At 41.7% G+C, this 19979-nt stretch overlaps 1 long non-coding RNA gene across 4 annotated transcripts in view; it reads left to right on the forward strand.

Moving 5' to 3' along the window:
• Nucleotides 1-19528, forward strand: part of LOC141973364 (uncharacterized) — a 56389-nt gene extending 36861 nt beyond the window's left edge. For 3 of the 4 annotated variants that reach the window (XR_012635512.1, XR_012635515.1, XR_012635514.1), the window contains 2 exons: nt 14623-14678; nt 17969-19527. This is a non-coding gene — a long non-coding RNA (uncharacterized LOC141973364). Of the gene's footprint in view, nt 1-14622; nt 14679-17968 lie in introns of all 4 variants that reach the window. The other variant, XR_012635513.1, reaches the window with a different exon arrangement.
• The last annotated feature ends 451 nt before the right edge of the window (nt 19529-19979 follow it).

The raw sequence follows: 19979 nt of genomic DNA on the forward strand, positions 1-19979 counted from the left end.
CAGCCTCCTATAGAAGGCTATAATTCAGTGGTATCACAGCTGCAATACAGTGACCACTGGTAATAACTGGAGCTAAAGGCTTCCAAAGGTTTCACCTGCAGCAGGGTCACACCATTAGCCTCATCCACCCTAGCCACAGTGGGCAAGTATTGAACCAAAACCAGTCAGGTGTTTTAAAACCAAGTCCTGGGATCCCCGCCACTTGAAAACTACATTTGGATGAGTTGGTGGTGGAGGTGTACTGTCATTTCATGCCACTCTCAGGTTTATTTAAAGCTGATGATAAACACAGTTAAGTAAGAGAATCCCTCATAAGCGATGGAGGTTCTAGGAATATCAGGTCTTAACGCTCACACAGTTTAGTAAAAAACAACAAAGCAGACTGGACATTGTGTTTTATAGGTAGGATATTAATTATAGTAGGATACTAATTAAAATGTACAGGAGAAGAGTTTCTTAGTATTGTTGGAATAATAAAACACCATGATAAACTTAGCAGCTCTCCAAGTAGACATTATGGTTAATAGGCATAATATATTTTCATATATCGTTCACTGAAATTATATGTATTTCCTTCAGTTATTCTCTTCATGTACTTAATCAGGCTTCAAAAGCAGTGGTTTTGTTATAAAAGATTCTAAAAACTCTGTTTGTTTGTTTTTCTGTAAAACTGTGACAACCTGGCAGAAGTAAAGATGAACAATAACCAAGGATTTTGAGGTCTGGATAGGTATAAGAGCTGAACTTTACCACAGTCTGAGGCTGTCAGATGTATGCTTTTGGTTTTCGTGTTCAGAGAAATCCAGTGAAAGCCACAAAGATTAAGTCTCCCTTTTTATATTCATAGGCTCAAAGTATCAGATTGGTCATATAATTACATTTTAGCCCAGCCACTGAACACTTAACAATCACAAATTTTAATCAAAACTTGCCACCATGTTAAAGGGAAAACATTAGGCTGTAATTTTATATAGCTTTTTTTTTTTTTTTTTTTTTTTTTTTTATGAAACCTTCAGAAAAGACTGGAGATCTTTGGTTTCAAATTTTCTTCAGTTAGTAACTTGACACATTTTTAAAGAAAACCTGATTTTTTTAGAGGGTGCTGGACAATTGACTTCTGAAAACCAGAACTTTTATAAATGTTTTATGTTGTGGTGAACACAGTAAATCTCTAATTCCCTTCTAAAATATCAACCAACAAAAAGAAAATAACCTTTGGCTTGGTTCTGGGTTTTGTATATTATCCATGGGCCAGATCCTGCCAGCCTCTCTGTCAAAACATTTATGGACTTTTTCACCCTAAAATCAACCCTTAATTTTGTAAGTTATCTGCAAAGGATCAGCATAATTTACAAAAATACAGTTATTATTTCATGTGGGGTTTTTTATCCCTGCCTCAGTATGCACCAATTTTGGTTTTGTGCCATCTTTCCTGCCCCAGTTGGTGTTCTGGAAGTCTATCTAAGCTGCTTATAATAATTTTCTCATGTATCAGTCATTTATTCCATTGCTTTCCTTCCTCTCCTGACCCTGATGAGTTGCTTACTTCATACTTTTGTTTTGAAAATTTTTTTTCTGCACAGTAACACCAACCTCCCCTGATCTGTATTTCTGTAGAGACCATATCAGCACTGATTCACAAAAGCAAGTGCATCAAAATAAAAGCTTAGGCTTATCTTCTCCAGTCCAGCTGCTGACCAAAGATTAGTGAATGCTTCTCAGGCCTTTGAAGCCACCGATTCAAACCCTTTTTCGACCAATGACAAATGGTTACTTCAGAATCAGTATTTCATGGTAGCACTATTGTTTTGGTGAAAGTTGAGCCCATCCTTCTAGTGAGCATATGTTAACTTTTTAATGGTATTTTAAGGCAGGCAGAAATGCTTGATATCCATTACGCTGGGAAACCAAAGTGGCAGGCAGGAATCTATATTATGTTTAGGTAACACCTTTCTATGGCCCTTTGTTTCCCTTGTGGTGCGGCTCACAGCCTTTATTCTTTCCATCCTCCTAGGATCTGGGGGTGATAACAAGCAATAGCACTCTGTTACTCCAAAGGGAAGGTAGGTGATTTGCATGGGATCTGGGAAATGAGCCAGATCAGGGAATTAAGTCTTAAAAAAAAAACCCAAACAGATGAACATCAGACCCACAGGACAGCCTATCCTCACTGCACCAAGAAGGGGATGAAGGAGCAGGTGAAAATACAACTTGGTCAAATTTTTCTGGTGATGAAGAGCCCAGCGTAATGGTGGGAGGCAGGAGGAGCAGGGTGTCCGATGGGAGGAGTGAGTGGTGGCTTGCATTCTCATCCAAGCATATCAACCCTTGAGAGGGTGTGGGAGTTTACTGCTTATTTAGGAGATGGGCAATGTTTGGTGTCTTGGGAAGATGTGGTTCTCCTTCAGCCATCAGGAAAGGGAAGTGTGCAAAGGACTAGCATGCCAGTGTCTGACAGCAGGGATTTAGGGAGCCATTAGTTATTGCTCTGACTTGCTGCTTTCCCAAAGGCACCTGTGAGACCCAGCTGACACTTCAAGCACAAAGAAATATTTGGCACTAGCTGTTCCTTGTGAACATGTTTTATATATTCTTATTTCACACACTTGCTTTGTTCTCATGAGGTTTTGTATTAGTGAAGGTTTTCATCTCTGTTCTCTGCAACAACCAGTAGATGTGCCTGAGTCAAGGTACTGCATGTAGGCTTTGCAGTTTTTACCTTGTTTGCCACCATCCCCCTAGACCAAAGATTAAAGCTATTAATGAGATATCTACATTTAAATACTGCAGCTAACTGCTCCAATTCCTGCCTGCTAGCTAGGGAGCTCAGTCAGGCCCTGTTCCTCTGCCAGCTGTCCCATGATCCATGCAAAAGGTCAGCTTTTCATTGCCCACCTACCCATCTTTGCTGAGTTTATCTCAGAGAGGAGACAAGTCTGGTCTGGGACGTGAACTTACATGCCGCTCTGCTGCAAGGTCTCGTCCTTACCATGTTACCACTGGGAGTCTTTGCCTGACTTAACCTGTATTTTTATGCATACAAGAATTTTTAATAGTTTCCTCAAATGCTTTTTCCTTCTGAGGCAGCATAAAGGATCTCTGGCCTTTTTTAATTGTTCTTTTTGTTACTGTTGTTAGCTTTGCCAGTCCTTGAAAGACCTCATTCCCTCTCAAAAATATTGCAGGAAGAATGTAGTTCTGTTCTACAGATAGAAAGTTAAGTAGTGGCAAAGCTATTGGAGAACATTGTAGGGGTTCAAATTCTGTAGATCCTGAAGATATCTATCCTAAAAAAACTCTTAACAGCTAATACTGAGTGTCCTACCCTCTTTTTTAACTTCCCAGCAGAAGCTGGGAGAACTGCTGTTTTTGTTGAATCTCTTTCTGTGGGAGACATACATAAACTCTGGCAATCTCAGTGTAAATCTGTCTGGGATTATGCAGGTTTCTTTCCTGAATCAAATTGAAGTGTTACTTCCAGACTTTACTCTTCTGATCATTCTGTCCAGAAAAGCAGTTACACTTTTCTAAAATTGTATCTGCTTTGCAGATTGGATGCTTGAAGTTGCAGATAAGATCTGTGTTTTTTGGTAGGGCAGAAAGATGTTTGAGTTACCTTTTGGAAAATGCAGTCCTTTGGTTAAGATCAGTTGCAGTTAATAAAGACTTCCCTTAAAAAAATGTATAACTGATTTAGCACTAAAGCCCTTTTCTCCATTTTAACCATCCTACTGGTAGCTCTACTTGGCCAGTGATTCCCTGGGAGAGAAATTCCTTAAGTTTCTGCTTTTAAGACAGATAAATAACTCTTGAGTCACGACTAGTAGAATGGTTGGGTTCCTTCTGCCTTAGCCTGTTTTTATTATCAGTTTCTTGACTCCTCAGTGCTCTGAAACTCTTCCCTAACTGCATGGATGACCAGTTCTTCCTAGGGGTATCAGCTTGATGAGATCCATGTGTGATCTGTTTTTAAAACAATGAGCGTAATACTTCTGCTACAATCCCTGACTGCTTATTTTTGTAAATATTTGTAATAACATTAGTTCTTATATTCCTTTAGTGAGGAGCAAGTGACCAATTCAAGTCCTCTATCTCACTTCTTTATTATCTTCTGTGGTTCACTTTTTTCCTCCAACAATATTATCCAACACCCTAAAGCCTGCACCCAGCCTAAAATGAAGATATTACTTTGCAGACTGGTAGTCTAGTCGCTTTTCTTCTGAGGTGTTGCATGTTGCTCTTAAGAGAAAGCCTCTGGGCCCTTCTCCCTCCATTTGTTGCACCCGCTGCTAGCACTATCCAGCTTTGCAAATTCAGTACTTGTGACTTTGCATTGCACTGGTTTCTTTGTTCTAGGCTGACAGGCTTGTGCATGGGATCCCTCCGGCCTTTTAAGCTCTGCTTTCTTGGCCTTGCCGAGTCACTCTAATGATGCAGAGAAACCTCACTGATCCAAAACCTGGGAATATACCACTTCCTTGACCACTGAATCTTGCAGTGCAAATAATGGCAGTCTGAGAATTATGTGTGCAAATATGTTTTCTTAATAAGTTCTAATATTCTTTATTCAAAAAAGAGCATACTGGCAATAGGTGAAGCAACAACATCAGAATGAATGCATTAAACATAAGAAGTCAGTGCAGGTTTTCTCTGTCAAAAGTAAAGCATAAAATTTACATGGGCTATGTAAATATACAAAGCAAGAACACTGCAGGCAAATGTTTACAAGACACATGTTTAGCCAATATCACAATGTTCCAGCAGAAAGCAGAAATGCCAAATGAGAAGTCCTGCACAGTCATCTATTTTGTCAGATGCTGTGAGTCTGTGGAACAACATTAAGTAAACAGTGTTTGTGCTGGGCTGCTGTTAAAGATAGGCAATGCACCCACCAAATATTTCAATAGCAGCTTTATGTTTTACTTGTTAACTGATGTCCATATTGTTACCCTTGCCTGAGATTTCAACATCCACATGGTTATATCTTGTGCACAGATCTGCTATTTCACCAATAATTATTTCAGGGAAGGTTGTCTTGTTGCATCAGAATCAAAATCATTGCCATCCTCATTTAGCAGCGAAACCTTCTTAACTCTGTTTGCTACGGCTTCATCTGATCATTGCCATCACTCCCATCATCACACACTACATCAGGATCAGTGTCAGGATGGAGATTTATTCCAGTCACCCAGAAGAAAATCAGGCCAGGTGCTATTTCATGCTTTTCCTACCATTCAGTCTTTTGTGATTACAGCCTTGACAAGCTTTTACAGAGCTTCTTTTGTGCCTGTAGCTCTTAAGATTTTTTAACATCTTTGGTGTATTCCTTAGGATCTTTGGACCTTGTGGCAGCCAATCAGTGTTTCCAGCTGGGGCCTTCTCCAGCAACGTGTGTTTGCTTGAGCGATATCATGATGAGGCAAGGGCTTGCAAGGGACATCCTCCAGAAAGTGACGGGATTTTATCAGCAAACTTTTCTCCACTGTTGAGCTGTAGGTCCAGTAACAAAAGAGCTGAAGAGGCAGAATGTGAAGTGTGGCCTTGCTCAGGGACAGGGCAGTCCCATCAGTCTAAGATCACAAAGACTTGGGACTATGGCAGTCAAGAGCTATGGCAGGTAGAAAGTGTCTGGAGCATTAGTCCTTGCAAGAAGAACAATGCTTTCAGTGCTTTAAAATCTCCTGCATTGTTTAAGCTGTCTCCAAGAGGTAACACATTGCATACTAAGTGTGTTTTATAACAGCCAATATTAAATTCTGATTTACGTCACAGATAGATAGGCTGTTAGTGATATGGCTTTGCCTTGAAAGGTTAGAGATCTCTAAGATGGAGAGACTTGGCCAAGAAGTGGCAATTTGTATTTACCTACTCTTCCTGAACCTCTCAAAGTAGATGTGGCTGTTCTTGACTCCACCTGCCATAACATCTAGGTGCAACTGTTCTTGGAAGAAGCAGGATGGCCATGTGAGAGGATGTCCATGTTTGTATTATAGCTTACCAAATGGAAATCATTGTCTTTGACTAGGCAGATGCTCCAGTGCTGTACAGGGAGGGAATGAGATTCATGTGATGGTTCTGACTGTGCCACATTCCCTGTGCAAAAGCTTCTTCTGCATTTGTAATGCCAACCTTATACAACTGCAAAACAGAAGCTGCCTAAGTTGCTGCAGGTTTTATGAGTAAAGTACATATAGGTAGAATAGAGATACCTCTGTCACCATCTGCCCACAGGGCAAAAGGCAACAGATCCAACTGGTCCCATTCTGTACCTGGGTGATCAGTGAGCTCCTGAGTGCTGCTGGGGGCCCAGGTCATGGGTGCTGCTCCTTCAGAAGAGAAATTGCAATCAGAGGAGGTGAGTCACCTGCAGGAGAGGAGCCTCTGCAACATTTGCTGTGTGTGGAGCAGCTGCAAGACCTGAGCTCAGGCCCATCCCTGCACTGTCTGCACATCCCACTGCCACTGCAGAGCAGTGGGAGGCATTTTCCCAAGGCCTTTCTGCACTCAACAAGGAGGGCCACTCAGCTGGGCTGCAGTATCTGCTACAAGCCCCCATTTCTCTCTGATCCTATCACATTTTGGTGCAAAATCTGCTAGGTGAAATGAATCTGAACTTGGACTATGAGGGCAGCAAACTCAAACCCTCCAGCTGCAGAGAGGTATGCTTTCATCTCACTGCCTGGAGAAGTTGTCAGCAGGCCATGGCACAATGGAAGCATGTCACCTCGTCATCTGGGCAGGTCTTTGATGGCAGTTCTGTTTGTTTGTAGTGGCACCTCAGCAGAAACCTTAGGGGAGCTCTGAGTCTGTGTAGCCCCTGGACTGCAGTGTCTTAGACCCAAGGCCAGGTGCTTGGCCATAAAAGACATGAAAGGTTAAAAACCTGGGGAAATTTACTGTTTAAAAAAACCCCAGGCACTCATTGGATTAGGTAAAGATTTGAGGATCATATTCTGGACCCAGGTCTGCCATATTTCCATTCTGGGTGCTTATGTCCCTTATGTGGACTCTCCTCGGAGTGCTTGGGTTTCAAGGGTGAATATATAAGAAAGGAAGTTATGAGTCAAAACCAACCAGTGAAGCTGACTGTTCCAGCTAGGGTAATATTGCACTGTCTTGTGTGAATTTCCTTCCTTCCTCTCCCTAGCTCTTCACATTTCTTAAATCACTTTTTTCTTTCCTGCAGCTATAACTGACAGAGATAGGTATGGAGGAAGAAATACCTTTTTTTCCATATCCATAAATAGTTTCCTTGGTTTTATTAGCAGCGCATGGATGTGTGTTCAGCATCCTCTCCAAAATAGACAATGAGCAGGAAGTACTCAGTTTGGCAATGCATTTGGGGTTAGAAACATTGCTGTTTTCAAACCATTTCATCAGAGTCATTAATTAAGTGCTAGAACAGAGAACTTCAACCAAACAAAACTAGGGGAAAATTACATTTCTCTTTCCTGACCTATATAAAAAGCATTTGTGCTTAAATCATACTGAAAGATTTGAAGGGATCTCTCTCCCCGTGGAACATACAGAAAACATAAATGTCCTGCAATAAGATTGTTGCTAACTATAACTTAGTAGGGTTTGGCTGTGTTTCTTCTTCTCTGCAAATATTTAGTGAGTGGTATCAGAGTCTAAGCAAGGATAATGCAGCTATGGAGTTTCATTTTTCAAATCTGAGAGCATAAACCAGGAAACTTTCTCCTAACGGGTAGGCTTATCCCATCTAAGAATAAAGACAATTCCGTTCCATTCCTGTTCAGTTCCAATGACTGGTGTCATGATTAACTCCAAAACCTTGCTTGGTTATACAGTCCAAATACACAAAATTACTGGGGGAATAGGTTAAGATTTAACGGAGTCTGAGAGAATTGAGTAAACAGCATATCAGAGAGCTGAACAGTGTCGGAGTGTTCCCTTTCTCTGTTATTGACTGGGATTCAAGAATCAGAGTTAAAGGAGAGATGGTCTGGCTTTCATTGAATGTGTAAATGGAGCATACCTATACAAATAAGGGAAAAGTCTCAGCACATTGTATCTGTGGGGTAACCACTGTTGCGCTCCTGGATTTGTGTGCACCTGCTGTGCCAGCTCCGTGTGGGGCCCCCGTACTGGGGAGATCAGCTTCATCTTCTTCCAGTTCCATGTGTGCGCAGAAGGAGCTGTGGGCTCCCCTGCTGCTGTGCTCCTTGGAGCAGAGGTAAGAGAAATGGCACTGAAGCACACGGTTACTTTACGGGGCCTGGGAAGTAGCACCTTTAGTAATGCGGAGCTCTGCTGTCCTCTTCAGTGACCCACGAATGTTCATGCTTTAACACCCAAACACCATGCCAGTCTTTCTGCCTCAAAATACTACATGTTCCCTTCACTTCCAGATATTCACCGTCTGGTTGGCTTTACCCATGGGCCCAGAACACATGCACCTCTAGGTACCATCCACAGTAGGCTCTCTGTCTCCATCACCTCCACATGCTGATGTGGATGTGCAAGACGGGTTAGAGTACATTGTTTAAAGAATTGACTGCCTCCTTCTCCTCTGCCCATGGCTGCTGTGAGTCATGTTAGTTCTTGGACAAACTGGGACTGAAAACTGCTGCTCTGTTGCTTCCTGCCATTACCCTTCTTTATTCTGTTCAATGAATTTTTTGTTACTGCTTCTCTGTCCTAGATGGGTGATCTCTGGCAGCAGCTGCCTTTCTCATATGAGACAATGTGTTCTTTCACTCTGTTTTCATTGATTACTCATCCCTCTATGTAGCCTACTTCATGAGTCACTTTGCCTACCTACCTGCAACCAGCGTGGTATGCTATCCATCAGTTCCTTGTTCCGGCAGCAATTACCAGCCTTTTATTGATGGATTTTTCTCTCAAGGGCTCCTCCTAATGCCAGAGTGCTTCATTAATTTCTAATTTTGCAAACCACAAATTGTAATATAGCTGCAGGATCTGGAAATAGAACAAGTATATAGCCTCTTCTAGAAGTATGCATATGGAGTTGGAAGGGAACTAAGGCTGAAATTGCCAGCAAGTCCCTTATAATTGCTTTCCATGAACATTTAACTAGCCAGATTTTACTCTCACATGCATTTGTTATTTCAGAATTGTTCAAGTGGGCTCAGTGAGTGGCAGTTTGTCATATAGATGGAGCAGGACATTGCTCAAGATGGGAAAAGCCTAAATTCTTCAAATCTTTTTACTATTACCCTAGCATGATGGCATGATGTCCCAGACATAAACTTGATTGTGCTTTTATGGATTTCTCTACAATTTTGTCTGGCCAACCTAATTACAGGTTATTTTCTCAAATTAATCTCTCTTAGTGGCACTCCTGAGAACTGAAAGTTAAATTGCTGAAATCTATTGCTAGTGTATTACAGGCAATTTTATAAATATCCTTATAGAAGATTCATTTCAGTATTAACTCCGGGACAAAGTTAACTTGAAATGAAATAACTGAAAGTTGTGATTTTTGTTTCTTGGACTGAAGATACCTAAAATTATTGTTATTCTTTACAAGTGGAATGAATACCAAACAGGTGAGAGGCATAGGAATAGCCATGAAGTATTGATGATGTGAACAACATGTCTTGCAGCCCTGAAGTGAAGGTCAAAATATAATCTCAATTGACCTTTCTATCCACTCATCTGAAGGAGACCAAGGTGGGGGTGTTTGCTTATGTCCTTCCCCTGGAGGTATTTTTACAATATTCGAAGAGAAAGTGCAAACTTTATCTGTTTCCTTGTCACCATGATCCCAGGAAAGGGTACACTCTGTGAAAAGATGATAAAGCCAGTATTTGGCTATTCAGCTAACCTCTCTGGTACACCTTCCAACAGAAATGGAAGTATGTTTTGCAACCGAGACAACACAACTCCATTTACAAATGAAATCAAGCTATTAACTTCATCATACATAGGTTATGACTGCTGTGAATTGGAGCTGAGTGCAAGCTGCCTACATCAGACTGGGCAGCTGGGCACCACACACCCAGAATTCTGAGTGATCTGGTCTCTCTGGGCATTGGCATGAGTGGTCATGGGTCCCTGCCAGGGGGTTCCAGAAAGTGTGTCTTCCCCAGCCCCTGGACTATAAGTTACTTATCTGATCTTTGAGGACTTGTAAAGTCACCCATAGCCCTTCAGGATGTATTTTTTCCCTGGCATGTTCTACTATATTGGAAATCCTGGTTATTAAGGGGAAAAAAATCTGGGGCTTTTTTTCACATGAAAATTATAAAAAACCCAGGTCCTTTCTTGATCCTCTACCATTCAGACTGCATGCAGCTCTTTGTTCTCATCTAGATTCAATATTGCCATCATTTTATTGTCATTTAGTATTTTTCTTGGTTATAGTATTTCTCAAGGATTGCAGTCTCATTAAATGCTTTATAAAAATACAACCAAATAAAGGTCTTCCAAAATGACCCCTACATTAAATTAGATGTTCATATGCCTTTTCTATTAATATGTACTTTCCATCCTGAAACACCATCACATATATCAGTGCTTCAGCCAGCTGAAGTAAGCATGTGCCTTGGGAAACAATTTCCAAGTAGTCCTCTGTACATTCCGGTCTTGATTTAATCCAGCTTTATCTCAGCTTTGCATTAGCTGATTTGGAACAGGTTTAAACTAAAGTGGACAAAGGCACTCTTAAACTGGAGCAAGACTGTTCATACAGAGTATCACACTGGTTAGCCTGAATGGTTTTGAAGTCTGTGTGTATGAATCTTCTTTATTAATGTTTGTCTTTGACATCTCTTCCTTTCTACTGATCCTCTTCCTGGTTCCATGTTTGTCTTCTTTCTTCTGCCCCATGTCTGTGACAGAATTAACATGATTTGAGTCTCAAACTTCGGAGAAAGCTATACATAGTCAAAATTTTAGTCCTTTTAACAGCTTGTTAGAGGGCAGTTCTCCTCCTTTTCAAGCAGATGCATGATGGCATCTTTGTCTCTGAGCATTAGCAGAGGTGGCTGTGGGGGCTTGAGCACTGGGACTCTTCCAGCACTGAGCAGAGGACAATGCCCTGCTGAGATGGGGCTTTCAGCTCTAGTGGCACTCACCCCTCTCACTGCTCAGCGCTCAGCGGTGTTGTCTACACCATGGTACAATGGTGATGCAGTAAGCTCAGAGCATGCTGGCTGCTTTCACTGCAGAAACCTCTTCTGGCTACAGCTGGACCATTTCCCTGGTGGGAGAGGGGCCCTTCCCACCGGGAAGGAGGTGTGCTCTATCATCTGCTGTTTGCCAAAGCGAGCTGCTGCCCGTGCTGGGCCATCCTCTTTGGAAGCAGAAACATGGGACATAATGTAGGACACACAGAAAATGAAGTCTGAATTTCATAAAGAGTGGGAAAGGAATAATAGGGCAGACATGGGAGAGTTCAAAGCAAATTTTTGTGTTCACACTTGGCAAAAGTAATAGCAGTGTTTGAATGGGAGGATACACTGCTTTTTGCTAGCAGGGGTTTCATTTGCAGGAGTGACATTTTACGGCAGGATGGTAAAACATAGGTCTTGGCATCATTGTGCCCATGAGAAAGTTAAGCTGCAGCAGTGGAGGCATCGGGACACCCTGGTGACCTGTGAAGTGAATTTGGTGGATGAGAGACTCTCTAGTGTCCTATTGCTTTTGGTACAGCAGTAAGCTTTGACTTTCTTCTTCATTGGGAATCCAATACTTGTAAGAAGAGCTGCCCACAAGGCTCACTGAAGAATTTTTGAGGGAAACAAAAAATTTTGCTGGGCATGTTGGGTTTTTCTTGGAAAAAAACGAATAGAACATTGTTTTTCACTTCTTTACCTCTTCTTTCTTTCCATTTTACTTGTGGAAAGATAAAGATGTAGGTATGAAGAAAAACCCCAAAGCTGGTGCAAAACTGGAAGTATTTGGACAATGCTAGAATAATAAAACTTGCAGAAGAGTAACAACAACACCAAAAAGCAATCTTTTTTTCCTGAACCCCATCCCCATTCCCAATTGATGCTGAATTATCAAATATCTTTAAGAGTGTTTGTTCAAAGGAGAACTTTCCATTTCTTTCAATGGTGCTGTGGAGCAGACAGTCCTGGTCTGTGGAGCAGACAGTCAATGGGGCAGCCTGCTTGCCCAGCTCTGGTGCAGGGATGCATGCTCTGCCACTTCCTGCTCCTTCAGGTTAAAACGGCTGTGAAAACAACTGTGAGAAAATTACCCTAGCTTACTGTCAGGGTTGAATTTTTGAAATAGTGACATGGGATCTGCAATTTATTATCAGTCTTCTGCGTTCTCCTGGATATTACCCAGTGATTATATTTTATAACTAGGTCAAAAATATGCATGGGTAATTTAATAGTCACTTGTAAACTGCCAAATACCTTAACTGGTCTGTCCAGCACAGCAGTCCAGAGTGGAGAGGCCACCACATCACCCTTGGAAGGAAGAGAGAGAAATAAATCCATAATGGGCGGTCAGGAAGCAGCCAGCCAGCTGGGGAAGCTTCTGATTAACCCCTGTTACCAAATACATGGTTGATGCTACAATATAGTTGGGTTTCTTGTTTGGTTTTTTGTATTTTTTTTTCTTCCCCTTATTCATATGAAATAGTTTACTGTGCAATAATATTGTGAACATTTTCATTATTCATGTATATTTGAATCATATTTAATTGTTGCCATTAGTGATATCTTCTGGTCATGCCTTCTGTGGGCTAATTAATGCTGGGAAATCTAGGATTCCTAGTATATGATGAGAGTTATTATATATTAATGATTAGGTAGATATTAATAACATTTAATAACAAACTTTTTCTCAGAACCCAGTTGTGTATGTAAGTTGATAAATGCATGTTGGGTGATAATTTACAGCAGTTCTCACTGCACTCCATCAGAGTTCATAGAAATGCTCCCTGCTTTGAAAATTTGCCCACTTAGCTGTGTACCTGGGAAAAGGATCTGCAGCAATTTTAGGCATACTTTTTTGAATGTCAGAGGATTGTTAACTTGAAGAAGCAGCAGTTACAAAATCTCTTTTGTTAGCAAAAGGAAAACTGTTTTCCTTTTGGTTACTGTGTTCAACCTCTGCATGGCAGCTCAGATGGACCCCTCAGAAAGCTTTTCACTGCAGACAAGGGACCTATAAGGAGTTACAGAGGCAGTCAATTCTTTGTTTTTAATTCCTTTTTAATATCTCAGTGCTACCATAAATGTTGTTTTCATTTCTGAAGACTTACAAGCTCAGTACAGCTGGGCTAGGTTTGCAGAGAAAGCTGTGTTAAAAGACCTTGAGGATGAGAACAAGGCATGCCTGTAAAATGTTCTCTTGAAACAGGTGGGAAGCCCTGACATGCTCCAGCAATCAGTGAGAAGTCTGTTGACTGATTTAAAAGCAACTTGATTGAACTGTGAAAAGCATGAGTCACAGATCATGATGACCGATGCATAACATCCTTTTAATTATTTGAACATTAGCCTCCAGTTTGAAATAAGTTGAAGAAACTGGATCACCCTGTTTATTTGGATAATGAAATCTTTGTGCTGTCCCTTCCCCTGGCACCACTGGTGCTTGAGTTAAAGTCTGGCTTCACTGAAGCCAACGACAGAGTCCCTGTTGATTTAGCTGGAAACAAGACTGCACACCTCAGTATTTACTCTAGTTTCTTAATTCTCAGTTCTTTCTGCATTTTTAGACCTCACTTCTGGATTCTTCTTGCATCATGCCTATGACAAACCCAGCACCTTGATGTCCGTTTTGTTGAAACATGCTCTAAATAAACCTTCTTTGAAAACTAAAGGCGATCCCCTGTCGCTTTCCTTGCTGGGTGAGGTGTTTCTCCAGGGGGTGGTGAGACACTGGTGTGTGCTACCAGATGCTCTTCAACAAAGGATTCGGCTGGAAAAGGCAAAAGCATAGCAGCTTTCACCTCATGTTCACACCAGTATAGCTGAAGCATGGTCTGCTCCTCCCGGATAACATTTTAGGGTGGTAGGGGAAGGGTCAAGCAGCTGAGCCCAGTGGCTGCTCAAGCTACAAGCTGACTTCAGGCACAAGGGATGGAGCTGAGAAGGAGGGAGAGGGAGCTCCAGATCTCCCAGTCTGCCACCAGCTAACACAAAGAGTAGCTGGTTGGAAAATCAAGTTTCTTAGATTTTTGCAGGCCAGGTTGCCTTCCTGCACACTGGCTGGCACCTGTCTGGATGGAAACACCCATTGTCAGCCCTGGTTTAAGTGTATAAACTCCAAATTTTGTCCCAGAGCTCTCTATATTCTTTGTCCCTTTCACCTCTGGATGGATTATGTAATAGTTGAAGTGCCTCTGTCAGAACTTCTGTCCAGCATTGTTGCCCAAAGAGCTGGTATCCCCAAGCCTTGAGATGCTTGAAGGCCCTGGGCAACTTGGTCTAACACTGAAAATAGATCCAGCTTCACAGCTGGCCCTGCCCTCAGCAGAGGTTTGGGCTTGAGGACCCTGAATGGTGACATGAAAATGAATGCGTTTGCAGAAATTCCAACCTTGTTCTGGGAAAGCTAAAAGCAGCAGAGAGTATTTCAATAGATGTTTCATGTGTAAGTGTTTTATTGACTCTGTACAGGACAGTGCTGCAGAACTGGTTATATTCAGCTCTGTTTTCTCTGTTTATACAGGTTTCACAGGACTGTCAGCACTAGGGAATCTCAGATTGGACATTCATTGAAAACAGGTTGGCTTTATGTGTTGAGACAATTTAGCTTTACTCAAACTGGAATTCATTTGTTTACTTGCCATTAAACTAAAATAAATACTGTTTTTTCTTAAACTTCTATCCCACTTGTTGGGGTTTTGTCCCTTGCAGGCAAGGGAGGAATAGCTCTGTGGGTTAAATAAGGAAAGAAAGTGTGTGGGTGAGTTGATGACATACTGCAGTGAGTTGGAGATGAGCCAGTTACCAAATGAATCCAGATCATTAAGGAGCCCATCACAATATCCCTAACGTTATTGCTCTGTTGTCCTTACATTGCATGACCCATCCATAGATTGCAGAGGGTCATTTATTCCCTTCTTTATGAGGAATCGAAAAGTCACTTTATGCTGATGTTGTGGTGCTGCTGCTTAAAGAAACAGTCCTTCCTTTCCCCTGGTAGTCATTGTCTCTTCTGCAGTATTTGTACCACTCCTTGTTAAACTGGATATGAGGCCTGGTTTGATTGAAAATGAAGCTTTGGGTTTACTCCCAGTTACTTTTCTGCCAGATCAGCTCATTGCTCTGACTATTGGTGTAGCCACATGCTTGGTAGCTCTGGCACAAGGAGAAAGTGGGGCCATCGGGTCAGAGCCACCACTTTTTGCAGGAGCCAGTGCCACCACAGTGTCCTCAAGTGCAGAGGGAGTGCTGGACCCAATCAGCAGAGCAGGGGCCATGCTACTGCTTTTCCACTGGCCCCACTGCTGCTCCCCACCCACATTGCCCCTGCTGCCCACACCTGTGCAGGACCAGGCTACAGAGGCAGCCCCTTCCCCCAGCACAGAAAGTGTGCCTACAGGAACCCACAAACATGGGGAACAGGATGCTGCCAGTCAGTGCAACAGACCCCATGGTCCCTGATAAATGCTGGCGTCATGGTGGGACGGAGCTAAGATATACAAGCCAGTGGATCAGGGTTCCATGGGTATTTTCTCTGCTTATTGTCTTCCTGGGTTTGCCATAAGCAGGATAAAGCATTGCAAAGACATTTTTTCTTCACATTGAGGATTTTCTGTGCCATTGGGACCGTAATTGCTTTCCTGAGCTCAGGTATTGAACTGTGGTCTTTAATTATATGAAAACCGTTTACATTAGCAAATACCTTACACCTGTGAATTAATTGCTATAAACAAAATTATTTGGAGGGCTGCTATGAATGTCATGTTGTAGGTTTATATTACTTAAACCTTCAGAGCATACTGAGTTCACAACTGTGTTGTTACTTAAACCCATTCAGATAATGTCTCTTGTTCTTTAAAATGTGAAACTAACCATGAAATGCCTTGCGTCATGGTATTTCTGTGTGCAAATGTTTGCAACAGGTGCCTTCTTTGCAACTGAATCCTCCTGCTGCTGTCATAAAATCATAGTTTAGGTTGGAAAGGACCTTGAAAGATCATCTAGTCCAAACATCTACAATGAGCAGGGACATCTTCAACTAGGTCAGGTTGCTCAGAGTCCCATTCAACCTGACTTTGAATGCTTCCAGGGATGGGGCATCTACCACCTCTCTGGGAAATACATTCCAGTGTTTCACTGCCCTCATTGTAAAAAATTTCTTCCTTCTACCTAGTCTGCATCTAGCCTTTTTTAGTTTAAAAACATTACCCCTTATCCTATTGCTACAGGCCCTACTAAAATGTCTGTCCCCATCTTTCTTCTAAGTCCCCTTTAAGTATCGAAAGGCTGCCATGAAGTCTTCGTGGAGCCTTCTCTTCTCCAGGCTGAACTACCCCAATTCTCCGAGTCTTTCCTCATAGGACAGGATGTTCCATCCCTCCTCCCAGCCCATGGATCCTGCAGCAGTTCCAGCCATGGCAATCATGCCCACATGGAAAGCAAGAAAAAAAGAGCTACTGCAACCTCCATCTTGCCTGCCAGACCTGGGCAGGGACATGTGTTCATGCTGTGCCCAGCTGAGCACCCGTCGGGCACCCCAGTGTGTGAGGTGCAGGATCAGGCACCAGCTGGAAGGGCAAGATTTTTTGCTTGGGAGGGCAGTGAAGACTTGTATTATGTATTCAGTATTTTGTGATCAAAACCTAACATATTCCCGCAGGATTATTTTAGTACAAATTGTGCAACAGTGCACGCTAATCTCTTAAAAATAGTGTTTGAAGTATGGATGGGACTGGGCTCTGGCTTGCAGGAAAACTTGTTTTTCATTACCCTTAGCTAATCAGTACAGATGCTGCCCCATGCATTTTTTTCAGACATTTCAGGCAGAGGGTCTTCTGCCATCAAATAGATCAGATTGTCCTCTGAAAGGGAAAAATAAATCCCTCAAAATGACATTATTACATGAGAAATTTTTCAGTAAAACTTTATATTTCCTTTCTACATAGGCATAGACTAAAATGAACACATGCACAGACACACACATCTCTACTATGTTTAAATATTGGTAGGAAAGGGTTAAGAGGTTTTGAAACAGAGGCACAGACCTTCAGGAAAAAAACAAAAAACACAAAAAAACCCAACACCACCCCCCCACCCCACCCCCCCCCCAAAAAAAAAGAAAGGAAAAATCCCAAGAGTATAAAACTTGTAGAATTCCAGTATCAGGGGTTATTATTTTTCATATCTTCCCATGTCTTTTAAAAATAGAGTTCAGGATTGAAAATATCTTTCACAGATACAAAATTATCTAATAAATTTTGCCTGAAAATGTTATGATATTATTTACAATTTCTAGATAAGCAGTTAGGAACTATGATTTCCCTGACATTTGAGGAAAGCTTATTAAGTGTTTAAATTGCAAGTGGGAAAAGCAATGCACAGAAAATTAATGTATTTCTCCTCACACTCTCATGCCCTCTGCAAGCTGCCCCTTGACCTTTCCCCTTACCTTTCATTTTAACCTCTTTTAAGCTCTTGAGCTCTGAGCCATCCTTACCTTTCCTACAACTGCGTAGGTTATCACTGCACTGACATCACTGAGAAATAAAAAAACAAATTGTCTGTTTGTGTAATAATCCAACATTTTAAATTTAGAATTTTAAACATTAAAATGAGTAACATTGATTGTCTATAACCTTTTTTATTACTTTGCTTAATAATAGTGACCTAGGAACCACTGTTTTATGATCTTGTGTTTTAATTTAGTCATCCTATTGATAGCTCAGTAAAGCTGTGAATTTCTCATAGTTCCTGATGCCAAATATTAGTCTGAAGACTTTATTCCCTTACAGTGGTGCTTTTCTATGCCTGACTGTTCTTATGAAGCGTATGTTACTGCTGCTGTTGATTATATTTGTGCTTTTTTGCAGTTTTTCAGTCAAACTTGGAGAGCTGTGCTTGGCTTGTGGTCCTGTTGTACAAGGACTGTGAACACCTGCTTGATGGCTCCTGAAGTTCCGTGCTGCTGCTTCTGCCACTTGTTGGCATAACTGTAAAACTGGAGGGAAGAGGGATATTCACTGGGAGCTGGTCTGCAGATGGGTTTTTCATATGAGTAGAAACAAAAATGTGACAATGCAGTCCTGTTAAGTGAAGCAAACATTTTGCTTTGCCTCAGCAGAAAATATTTCTTATCATAGTTAAACCAAAGCAACCATCTGAAAGCATAAACTTCAGATAAACACCTAAACAAAGCATTTCTATGAAGTCAAAGGAGTTTGTTTACAGGATGTTGAAATTAAACATTTACTGCTCAAGAAAAGGTTGTTTGAGCCAAAAAAAAATTTCAATACATAGTTTTCTGAGTGTTTTTCAGTGTGTGATTATGTATTTACACCCTTCTGTTACAAGTCTCTCTTCCTCTCCTCCTGTTTAATGGGAAGAAAATGGAAATTAATTTTTCAGACAGAAGAGTAGGGCAGAGAGAGGATGAGCAACTAGTCCCAAGTCCCAGGGGGTTGGCAGAAGTAAGAACTACCTTCTGCTCTCCACTCAACCTGGGACTGTAATGCCACTGAAGAAGTTTGGTTCTTTACCAGGTTTGTAGGTGTAGTTTTGACCTCTGTGAAACCTTTGGAGATGGAGTATGGGTGATATGCTTTGCATGGCCAGGGCATCTCCAGCACCACTGAGAGTACAGTTGCAAGCTTGCCATCCAGGACAGGCTCACCCTCCATTTCTGCCTTCCTTCAGAAATGATAGTTGTTGCAGATGGGTGTTGCTCCTCCCTCATACCCCTCACCTCCAGTTCCAAAGTTTAGAGGTTAGTAAAGCAGAGGTGAACAATTTGTAATTGATTCTGCCCTTTCCTTCGCTTGTGGTGGAGCCTGCACTCCTGGTCCAGGTAGATCCCCTATGGAAATCAGTAGGGTGTTTGTGTAAGGGCTTCACTTGTCTAATAACAACCTTTTGCCTCCAGATTAAAACAAATAAATTCCAGGTAGTAGTTCAGTAAAGGGAGCTGAGGGTGAAATACTGATGTCTGTGGAGCACAGTTCGTGATAAATGGGAAACAAGTTATTCCCAATGCGCAGTTATGAGAGTTTGTACCAGAAACGTGATTCTAAGGGCAGCAAATAGTATCACAAACTGCCACAACACTTTGCACTCAACAGTAGCTCATGAAGTATTCCAGAACAGCCTACAACTCCTGCTTGGTTTGCCCCTTATCTTTTAATACAGGGTCAGCTCTGAGTTTAAAGACACTGCATGGCTTTTAAACATGAGGGTCTCATACAAAAAAACATATTATGGTGTGTGTAGTTTGGCAGCCTATGGCCTGGGTTGCCCAAAAAATAAACCTAAGTGTGTATGTTTAAAGTATGCAGATTGATAAATGCTTGTATTTTTAATTTATACATACATATAAATTTCTAGCTATATAAAAATAAAATGTGTACTCTACATTTGTACTAGTATGACTGCCTTGCATGTGGCATGTACATTTAGCCAAATCACAACTTTTTTAAAGGACGGTTGACACAGGCACCACTCACTGGGAATGAGATGTGGGCTAGCTCGGTGGAAGACACATTCATGGCAATTTATGCTTGTGCTCTGAGCAAAACTCCTTATGGGATCTCAAGAGATAGCACATTATTTGTACACCCAGCAGAAGTCCTATCTGAGACCAGTAGAAGAATTCCAGTGGGCTTCAGATCAAATGATAAAAAACCTCTCTGAGATACATTTTTGATCTCTCTCTGTTCTTAAGAAAGAGCTGGGCAGAAAAATCAGACAAGGATAAAGAAGGAGCTTGTGGAAAATGTGTTGTCCTCATCAAAGGGACTGGGATGACAGCAGAGCTTTGATGACAGTGTGGGGTGAGTCCTGAGCTCTGGCTCAGGGTGCAGAAGTTGGCTTTGCAGGCTGTCCTGCTGA

This window comes from Athene noctua, chromosome Z (genome assembly GCF_965140245.1).
Source record: "Athene noctua chromosome Z, bAthNoc1.hap1.1, whole genome shotgun sequence".
Taxonomy (NCBI): domain Eukaryota; kingdom Metazoa; phylum Chordata; class Aves; order Strigiformes; family Strigidae; genus Athene; species Athene noctua.